Below are 9,639 nucleotides of genomic sequence, written 5' to 3'. Positions count from 1 at the left end.
GTAACAAACAATTGGGGAACTCACGGGGCAGATAGTAAGGTCGCAGTGACACAGAAAGCAGTTCAATGTCGGGGGTACAGAGTCGCTCTCTTACCAGGATCGATTTTCCCTGTGACTGTGTCAGATCGCGGTCCGCTCTGACCAGGGTGAAGCCGGCCGGCTCCACTTCTCTGTCCGGGACTCTGTCATCCAGCCAAGTCTCCCAGCTGTAGTTGGATTCCGCTGCCAGCAGCGTTTTCATTATTTAGTCCGTTCGTAGCGGGTATGTACACGATCAACAAGATCAGTCCAAAACCCACCACTGGAAATCCATGGTTGGCAGAATGTTTGTAAACTAAGTGTACAAATTAAAAACATAAAATAACGCCACTAAGTGTACAAATTAAAAACATAAGATAACGCCACACTGCAGGTCGCAACAGAGACGCTTGCTAGCCGCTATTTTCTTAGTTACGTTCATGGTTACGTCACGTATGACGAAAGCGCGTAAGTGCAAGCCCACAGACACCCATAGAGATTGTATTGAAAGCTTTGAAATTTGAAAAAATAGATTTTACATGGGAGTCTATGACAGACTTCTGGGCGATTTTCAACATGACTGAAATCGCCCCAAAAACGGGCGGGGCCATTTGAAGCACGACTTTAGCCTGATTTGACATTTAGTGGCAGTCAGATCAGATTAGAACACTGATAACTACTGTTGCCGTGATATAATTGATTAGGAAAAAAATCCCTTCCTTTTCCCGTTTGGCAGTGCGTCGCCCATATCGCCCTATTGAACACACCGCCCCTGCTCTGCAGTAAAATCTCGAGTCCCAAAAAACGTTAAGCCGCACTCAAAACAATTTTTTCAGATTTCTTCTTTCTTTGCGTTGTGCAGTTTATAACCAATGCAATAAACAATACAAAGTCCACCTTTTTAACACGCAGTGTGTCAGGATCCTGTTTGGCGAGCAACATTTACTGATGTCTCTAATCCAACTACCATGGTTTCCTCAACGTTACTCCCTTCTTCCACTCTTCTCACCGCCTCCGGATAGGAAACATTCTGGACAGTCCTTATTCTTGCCACCTCGGTCTCCTTCACCCTAACAGGGTACTTCATGAATTCTGATGCTTGCTCGCCACCACAATTGCAGCATTTCGCCTCCAACTGGCATACGATACTCCTCCCGTCTACATACACTTGACACGTCCAAATAGTTTACATTTATCACACTGCAAGAGTTTGGGCACGATGGCTCTTACAGGATGTCTCACATAACCCAAATATACAGTTGAAGTCGGAAGTTTACATACACCTTAGCCAAATACATTTAAACTCAGTTTTTCACAATTCCTGACATTTAATCCTAATAAAAAATTCCTTATCTTAGGTCAGTTAGGATCACCACTTTATTTTAAGAATGGGAAATGTCAGAATAATAGTAGAGAGAACTATTTATTTATTTCATCACATTCCCAGTGGGTCAGAAGTTTACATACACTCAATTAGTATTTGGTAGCATTGCCTTTAAATTGTTTAACTTGGGTCAAACGTTTCAGGTAGCCTTCCACAAGCTTCCCACAATAAATTGGGTGAATTTTGGCCCATTCCTCCTGACAGAGCTGGTGTAACTGAGTCAGGTTTGTAGGCCTCCTTGCTCGCACACGCTTTTTCAGTTCTGCCCACACATTTTCTATAGGATTGAGGTCAGGGCTTTGTGATGGCCACTCCAATACCTTGACTTTGTTGTCCTTAAGCCATTTTGCCACAATTTTGTAAGTATGCTCACTCCATCCACCATACGGGTTAGTCGGGGAGCAACAACCACTGCATCTATTTCTTCAGTTTCATCCTTTGCACTCACTTCTAGCGCCACTCCAGAGATAACCCCCTTGATAGGTGCCCTGCTTCGCAGATCCACACAAGACACATTCCAATCCGATATCTTTTTCAGGTGCAAAGCACGCTCCTTCTGCTCCTTGGACATACAAAAAAACAACAAAGTAAACACATTTCTTGTTATTTTCCCTGACGCCACCTCATCTAACGCATCTATGATTTTCGTTGAGACTTCGAAGCGGATCTGCCAGGTATCTCTTCGATCCAAAACTCGGACTAAAGAACAGTCAGAACTCGGCTTGGATTTACTAGACTCCACTTTTCTTCTCTTCTCTTCTTTCCTTTTTTATTTTATTTTTAATATAAAATATGTTTTATTTTATATTTTATTTTATTTTTATATATAAATATATAATATATATTTACTGTAATCCATTCCTTCTCACTCTCGTCTCCACTCGACTCACCATCTGATTCAAACAAAACATCCGCCTCCGCCATCTTCCGAATTGTTTACATTCCTCAGGCAGCCCTGTCAACGAACTGATTCGGTTCCAGTCTATTCTCTAAGGATTTATGGTGTAGCTACCAAAACTAATGTTGTATTCCCGCCACCAACTGGACGGGGGTAAAAACAAAAAACAAAACAAAAATACATTCCATTACGGATAAGTGAAAAAAGTCATTAATCCACACACACTAATATATATATGTTTTAAAATACGTAACAAACATCATCCCACTCCTTCAGTTATTCAAAAATATCCGTAACTCCCTACTCAGGCTCTGGGGCCTGAGAGGATGGGGCCACTCGAGAAAGTACATGAAATATTTTAATCCAAGGAACCAACCAGAAGAAACAATGATGTCAAACTTTCTTGATTTATTTTCAACTTAAGCTGTGCTATTTACCACCATTGCTATAAAAGTAAAAATATCAACCTTCTTCACATGAAGAATTTCCAATGTGTTTCTCCAATCTCATAAAACATGTTAGAAAAAGGCTCAGTGCTGTTATCCTCGCAAGGTGAGGTATTGAAAACAGGGGTGCCAATAATTTTGAACCCTATCTTTTGAGAAAAAAAAGTAGTTATCTTTCTCTGAGCAATTGTATTAGTGTAAAATAACATAATTTCCCAATTTTTTTGAAAAGTGTTATGATGAGTTTTCCGGTATCGAGTAATTCAGGATGCAAGAAGATACTTAAGCACCTACATGGAGAGTTAATTCAAAGTATTTCATATTGCGGTACCGGGTTCACATAGCAAACGGCCCGTGGGTGGCCATATTCTCCAATCAGTAGTACATATATCTCTGACTAGATCCTAGACTATGCTAGATAACTGAGAATTGATCCTTTCCACCTTTCATACCTGAATCCAACTTGATTCTCCATATATTTAATAAACAAAGGTATACATTCTCAGTCATCTATCTTATGTGATATCAAACCTCTCAAACCTCTATAAACTCAGTCTGAGGAAAAGATAAACACATAATTAACTACTAAATATTCATGCTAATAATCTATGTAGTCAAAACTTTATTTTTATATATATAAGGAAAAAATCCCACATAGACATCCACCCTTTTTTAAAATGACCCCATTTTCTGAGACATGCAACCCCCAAAGAAACATACATAGAAATAAATTGTTAACATAATGACATCAACAATACACAACAATTATACATACTCATTACTAAGTTACATGGATATTATAATCTATACATATGAATATAAAAATAACAAAAACATCCGTCTTCATCATTTCTGCGCCGTCAGAGGAACCCCAAGTTTTTCCTGGTCACAAGGGGCTCTATCTGATCCACTGAGATATCCATCTGTCCACATCTACGATCCTGTAAACCTTCAATTCCATGTTATACAGTTCCACCTTAACATTCCTTGTCCTCAATCAACATTATCAATGGAATCTAAACTGGAACAAGATGACAAAGAAGAATAATTAGTCCTCTCCCTCCTTGCATTAACATTAACTGACAGTAATCGTTTGTACAGATCTTAAAATCAATCCCCGAAATTTTTTAAAACAACACCCCATAACTATTGCTACAATAATTACTATGGCCACTAGGGGACCTAGAATGCTTGCCATCCATGTTCCTATTGAATTAACACTAAAAAAAACTTTGAAAAGACTTCAACAGCATTCAAATTACCATATCATCCTATGAGTCTTAATATAATAGCATCCAATGCTATGTGATTATCAATTACACATTCTAATGATTAACATCTCAAACCCAATTGCTTACAACCCATGATTGTTAAAATATACAAATGTTAAACTCCGACTTTGTCCTCCTAATATACCTCAAATAAAACATACACATTATAACACTCTATTATCGCTCCCTGTTAAATCATCACATCCCTAAACTATTCCTGCTTTAATAATTCAACCAAATTCAGATCATATGAAAATATCATAACCCCATGATAATAACCAATTAAGTACTTGCCTATCAACATAGATATTTACCACTCTAAACATCCATATCAATATCACCCAATACTCCAAATGTATATAATGACTAATATGCTAATACATTAACCCAATTAATCAACATATTCATGATTTCATTCACAATCCTCACCTTAACTTATAACTTATCACCAACCAAATTTAAAATGACAATCCTTATTCACTTTATCCTTATCACTGAAAATTAAAACCCTCAATTTAAATCACCCATTACAACTTTCAGAATGTATACTTATATTAACATACATTATAAAAACATTCATAATTCAATTATGACCTTCCTCATCCTGATAATAAATACAGATCATTATCTCAATGCATTCTTAATACTATTAATTTACCAGTGTATATACCTACTACCCAAATTAGCAAATTTATATAAACCCAATTTTATCATCAATACAGCTAAGCAACCCCTTTTTCTCCACCGGCACTTAAATCTTCTGGCGTCTCTTCATTATGTTCTTCAGACATCTTCATAGTTCAAAAATGACTTGCCCATTAACAATGTCACAACTACAATGTCTCATTCTATTCACCGCCAACTCCACAACCTCATTGACTTCTCCATTTGCCAACCATTATTACCAACAACATGTATTTGAACAGATCTTTCTCCATTCTCACTCAATGGTGAACTCCTTTCGCACTCCTTCGATATATAAAACATGAGAAAAAATCCTTTGATATCTTCGATTGGTTGTTGTAGACCAGTTGCGTGTGGAAATTGTATTTTACAAAAACGTAACGCCTCTGATATTCATCTTCAGCCGGTTCATAATTCGTTACTTTTATTTATTTAGGTTCACACCATGCTAGGCCAAATTATCCCTAATATGCATCAAAACACCATCTGTATTTACCTCACTAGAAGACAAAAACACAACAGTTTAATTGATTTAATTTCTAAACCAATAAATCCATACAAACATTCACCATATGACAAATTATTATGTTTTAACAATTATTCCTAATAACAATTTCTAATATACTTCCCAATTTCTATTAGATAAACCCTTTAAATACATATAACCGAATGGAATGACAGACAGTTGATTCCTGAAAATCTGGAAAATCTTGAAATTATTGGAGGTCTATAGCTCTGTTCCTCCACTGAGGTACTCAGCCATAACCCACATCTCATCATTTTCATTCCTCAAACATCGTCCTCTATCACCTGCTAATTGTCATCAACAGTATCCTCATCTCTAGATCGTCAGTTTCCTCGTAGCCATCTGTTGCATTGGTTGACATGATACCTGTTAAATCTCCCCTCTATCTATACCTCTGTTGGTGTAGATGGTGTGATGATGCATGAACCTTCTTCCTTCACTAGTTCTATGATCATGCAGAGTCCTTCTCCATTTATCACCCTCTCTCTGTGGACTGTGTCCTTCTATCAGCGTACCAATAGTCTCTGCTTCCAAAAACACACAGACAAAACAAAACAATGCTCCGCCGAAGCGGTGCCATCTTCCTCCTCTGCGTTAGAAAAGTCCTACAACGGTACATATAGATCTAGGAATCTCTCTCTCTTACTTGGCCCTCCATCAAGGTAGCCATCAACACCTATTACTAACCTTCCCACTTGGGTGTTGTCCATCAATGACTTCATTAATCCTTTACCACCACATAGTCTCCAAGTTGCAGAAAATGTCCAGATTCTCCTGGTAGGTCTGGCAGAGAAGCCTTCACCTTTTCGAAAGAAAGTCTGGATAACATTGTTAGTTGAGACACAGCATGCTACTTCATCCTTTCTTCTTATCAGTCCTGATAAGCCTTTTAGATTAGGAAGTGCACAGTCTTGCAGCTTGTTGCAGTCCACTCATGTCATAAAAAGGCCTCCTCTAAATTCTGCCTTATACCACAAATACATTTTCCCCTAAAACATTTAATCTATCCCATAACACATTATTTACTACTGCTCATATCCTTAATACAATATGCAAATGTACCAATAAATCCTCTTACCATTATTACTACCCCCTCTTTTGAACACATGAGTCACAACGTGATTCATGCTTTCAAAAACAAAAACACCAACATTTGTTTATTAAATAATAATAAAATAAAATTAAAATGACAACATTTGATAATACCTCAACTTACTTCTATCCCGTAAAAGTAATCCAAGATTAGTACAATTAACGAGCAACAGGTATCCCTCATTCAGGATAGCTCCCTCTCTCTTTAGTTATTTTATGGTTCGATTCATATATATTATTACCAAATTATAAACTTCACAATTATCCAGGATTTACAGTGTGGGTGATCAAGTCACACTATAAAGCCAGGAGAGATTGCAGAGGTCATTGAAATCATTCAATGAATTGTTCCATCCAATAGTATACTAAACATTACCAACATTCAAAACCTTTCATAAATGTTATGTATCCCAAATGTACATTAAATCCTCATGACAGTTATTCTCATAAGAAATCATGTATACCCAAAACTCAGTCAAAAAATTAAAACTTCATAAAATTCTCTGTGTGTGCTCCTTTAAGACATATCACCTTTGACTTGTTGAAACTCCTAACACTCACCCTTTATAAACATCATACTAGGTGTGTGTCACGATCGTCGGAAGGAGCGGACCAATACGCAGCGCGTGGAGTGAACATGATGACTTTATTTATAAAGCAACCACGTAAAAACAACAAAAGACGATAGTGAAGTCCTAACGTAACAATACACTGAACTTGGAACAATAACCCACAGACCTGCAAACATAGAAATACACCCGACAGAACTACCAACATAGAAAAACACCCAAATCCCCAACAAAACAACATACACTCTAGCTCACATACAAAAGTCCTAGAGCCAGAGTGTCACAGTACCCCCCCCTAAAGGTGCGCACTCCGGGCGCACCAGCATACGCTCTAGGGGAGGGTCTGGGTGGGCGTCTGTCCACGGTGGTGGCTCTGGCCCCGGTCGTGATCCCCACCCCACCACAGTCACAAACTGCTTAGTAGGCAGTACCGGACTAAGGGACAGCACCTGACTAAGGGGCAGCACCGGACTAAGTGGCAGCACCGGACTAAGGGGCAGCACCGGACCAAGGGGCAGCACCGGGCTAAGGGGCAGCACCTGACTAAAGGGCAGCACCGGACTGAGGGGCAGATCCTGGCTGGCTGGCTCAGGCGGATCCTGGCTGGACGGCTCTGGCGGATCCTGGCTGGCGGAAGGCTCTGGCTGATCCTGTCTGGCAGAAGGCTCTGGCTGATCCTGTCTGGCAGAAGGCTCTGGCTGATCCTGTCTGGCAGAAGGCTCTGGCTGATCCTGTCTGGCAGAAGGCTCTGGCTGATCCTGTCTGGCAGAAGGCTCTGGCTGATCCTGTCTGGCAGAAGGCTCTGGCTGATCCTGTCTGGCAGAAGGCTCTGGCTGATCCTGTCTGGGCGGAAGGCTCTGGCTGATCCTGTCTGGCGGAAGGCTCTGGCTGATCCTGTCTGGCAGAAGGCTCTGGCAGATCCTGTCTGGCGGAAGGCTCTGACGGCGTTGGGCAGACGGGCAGTTCAGGACGGCGTTGGGCAGACGGACAGTTCAGGCCCCGTTGGGCAGACGGGCAGTTCAGACGGCGTTGGGCAGATGGACAGTTCAGACGGGCGTTGGGCAGACGGACAGTTCAGGCCCCGTTGGGCAGACGGCAGACTCTGGCCGTCTGAGGCGCATCGTAGGCCTGGTGCGTGGTGCCGGAACAGGAGGTACCGGGCTGAGGACACGCATCTCAGGGCTAGTGCGGAGAGAAGCAACAGGGCTTGCTGGACCCTGGGAACGCACATGACGCCTAGTGCGGGGAGCCGGAACAGGGCATGCTGGACCCTGGGGACTCCCATAACGCCTAGTGCGGGGAGCCGGAACAGGGCATGCTGGACCCTGGGGACTCCCATAACGCCTAGTGCGGGGAGCCGAACAGGGCATGCTGGACCCTGGGGTCTCCCATAACGCCTAGTGCGGGGAGCCGGAACAGGGCATGCTGGACCCTGGGGACTCCCATAACGCCTAGTGCGGGGAGCCGGAACAGGGCATGCTGGACCCTGGGGTCTCCCATAACGCCTAGTGCGGGGAGCCGGAACAGGGCATGCTGGACCCTGGGGACTCCCATAACGCCTAGTGCGGAGAGCAGGAACAGGCCGGGCGGGGCTGGCGAAGCGCACCGTATCCCTGGTGCGTGGAGTAGGAACAGGCCGGGCTGGGCTGGCGACGCGCACCGTATCCCTGGTGCGAGTGGCCGGAACAGGCCGGGCCGGGTTGGCGAGCGCACCGTATCCCTGGTGCGAGGAGTAGGAACAGGCCGGGCTGGGCTGGCGACGCGCACCGTATCCCTGGTGCGAGTGGCCGGAACAGGCCGGGCCGGGTTGGCGAAGCGCACCGTATCCCTGGTGCGAGGAGTAGGAACAGGCCGGGCTGGGCTGGCGACGCGCACCGTATCCTTAGTGCGAGGGACCGGAACAGGCCGTACCGTGCACGGGAACACACACTACTGGCTGCACCACGGGACTAGGAACGGGCCGGACCGAACTGGTTACACACCCCCAGTACCTCACGCCGTGCCTCAACACTTTCCTTCCCTGCTTTACCCAGTTGCCCCCTTGACCTGGTAGCCCACTGAATCCGTCCCTTCTCTGCCTCCGTCAGCCCCCTTAACCTGGCAGCCCTCTGACTCTGCCTTGTGGCAGCCTCCTGCTGCTCCGTCGCCCAAGCCATGTGCCCCCCCCCAAAAATTTCTTGGGGTTGCCTCTCGTCCTTCCGACGATGATGGCCCTGCTGATGCCGTTGCTCCTCTCGCCGTCGCCTCTCCACCGTCTCGCTCCAAGGACGGCGATCCATCCCATCGAGGATCTCCTCCCAAGTCCAGGACCCTTTACCTTCCACCAGTTCCTTCCATGTCCAGACCCTTTGTTCCTGGACGCGCTGCTTGGTTCCTTTATGGTGGGTTATTCTGTCACTATCGTCTTTTGTTGTTTTTACGTGGTTGCTTTATAAATAAAGTCATCATGTTCACTCCACGCGCTGCGTATTGGTCCGCTCCTTCCGACGATCGTGACAGTGTGTTGTGTTTTTATTTGAAAAACCCATTTGTAAAAAAAAAAAAAATTATAAATATGGCCAGGCCTTATTTAATTTGGTAGCTCCCTATGACAACCTAAAAATAAGACTACTTAATTTTACTAACTAGTCCACCCTAGCCCTGGGAAATATTCCAGTGAGATAAAGAAATCCCCTTTCTCCTGGAATAGAAAGTATACATGTCGTTAACATATAATCAACAATCCAAAGATAGTAATTACACACAAAACCT

This window comes from Coregonus clupeaformis, chromosome 14, assembly GCF_020615455.1.
Source record: "Coregonus clupeaformis isolate EN_2021a chromosome 14, ASM2061545v1, whole genome shotgun sequence".
Lineage (NCBI taxonomy): Eukaryota > Metazoa > Chordata > Actinopteri > Salmoniformes > Salmonidae > Coregonus > Coregonus clupeaformis.
Note: the sequence above shows the minus strand (reverse complement) of the source record.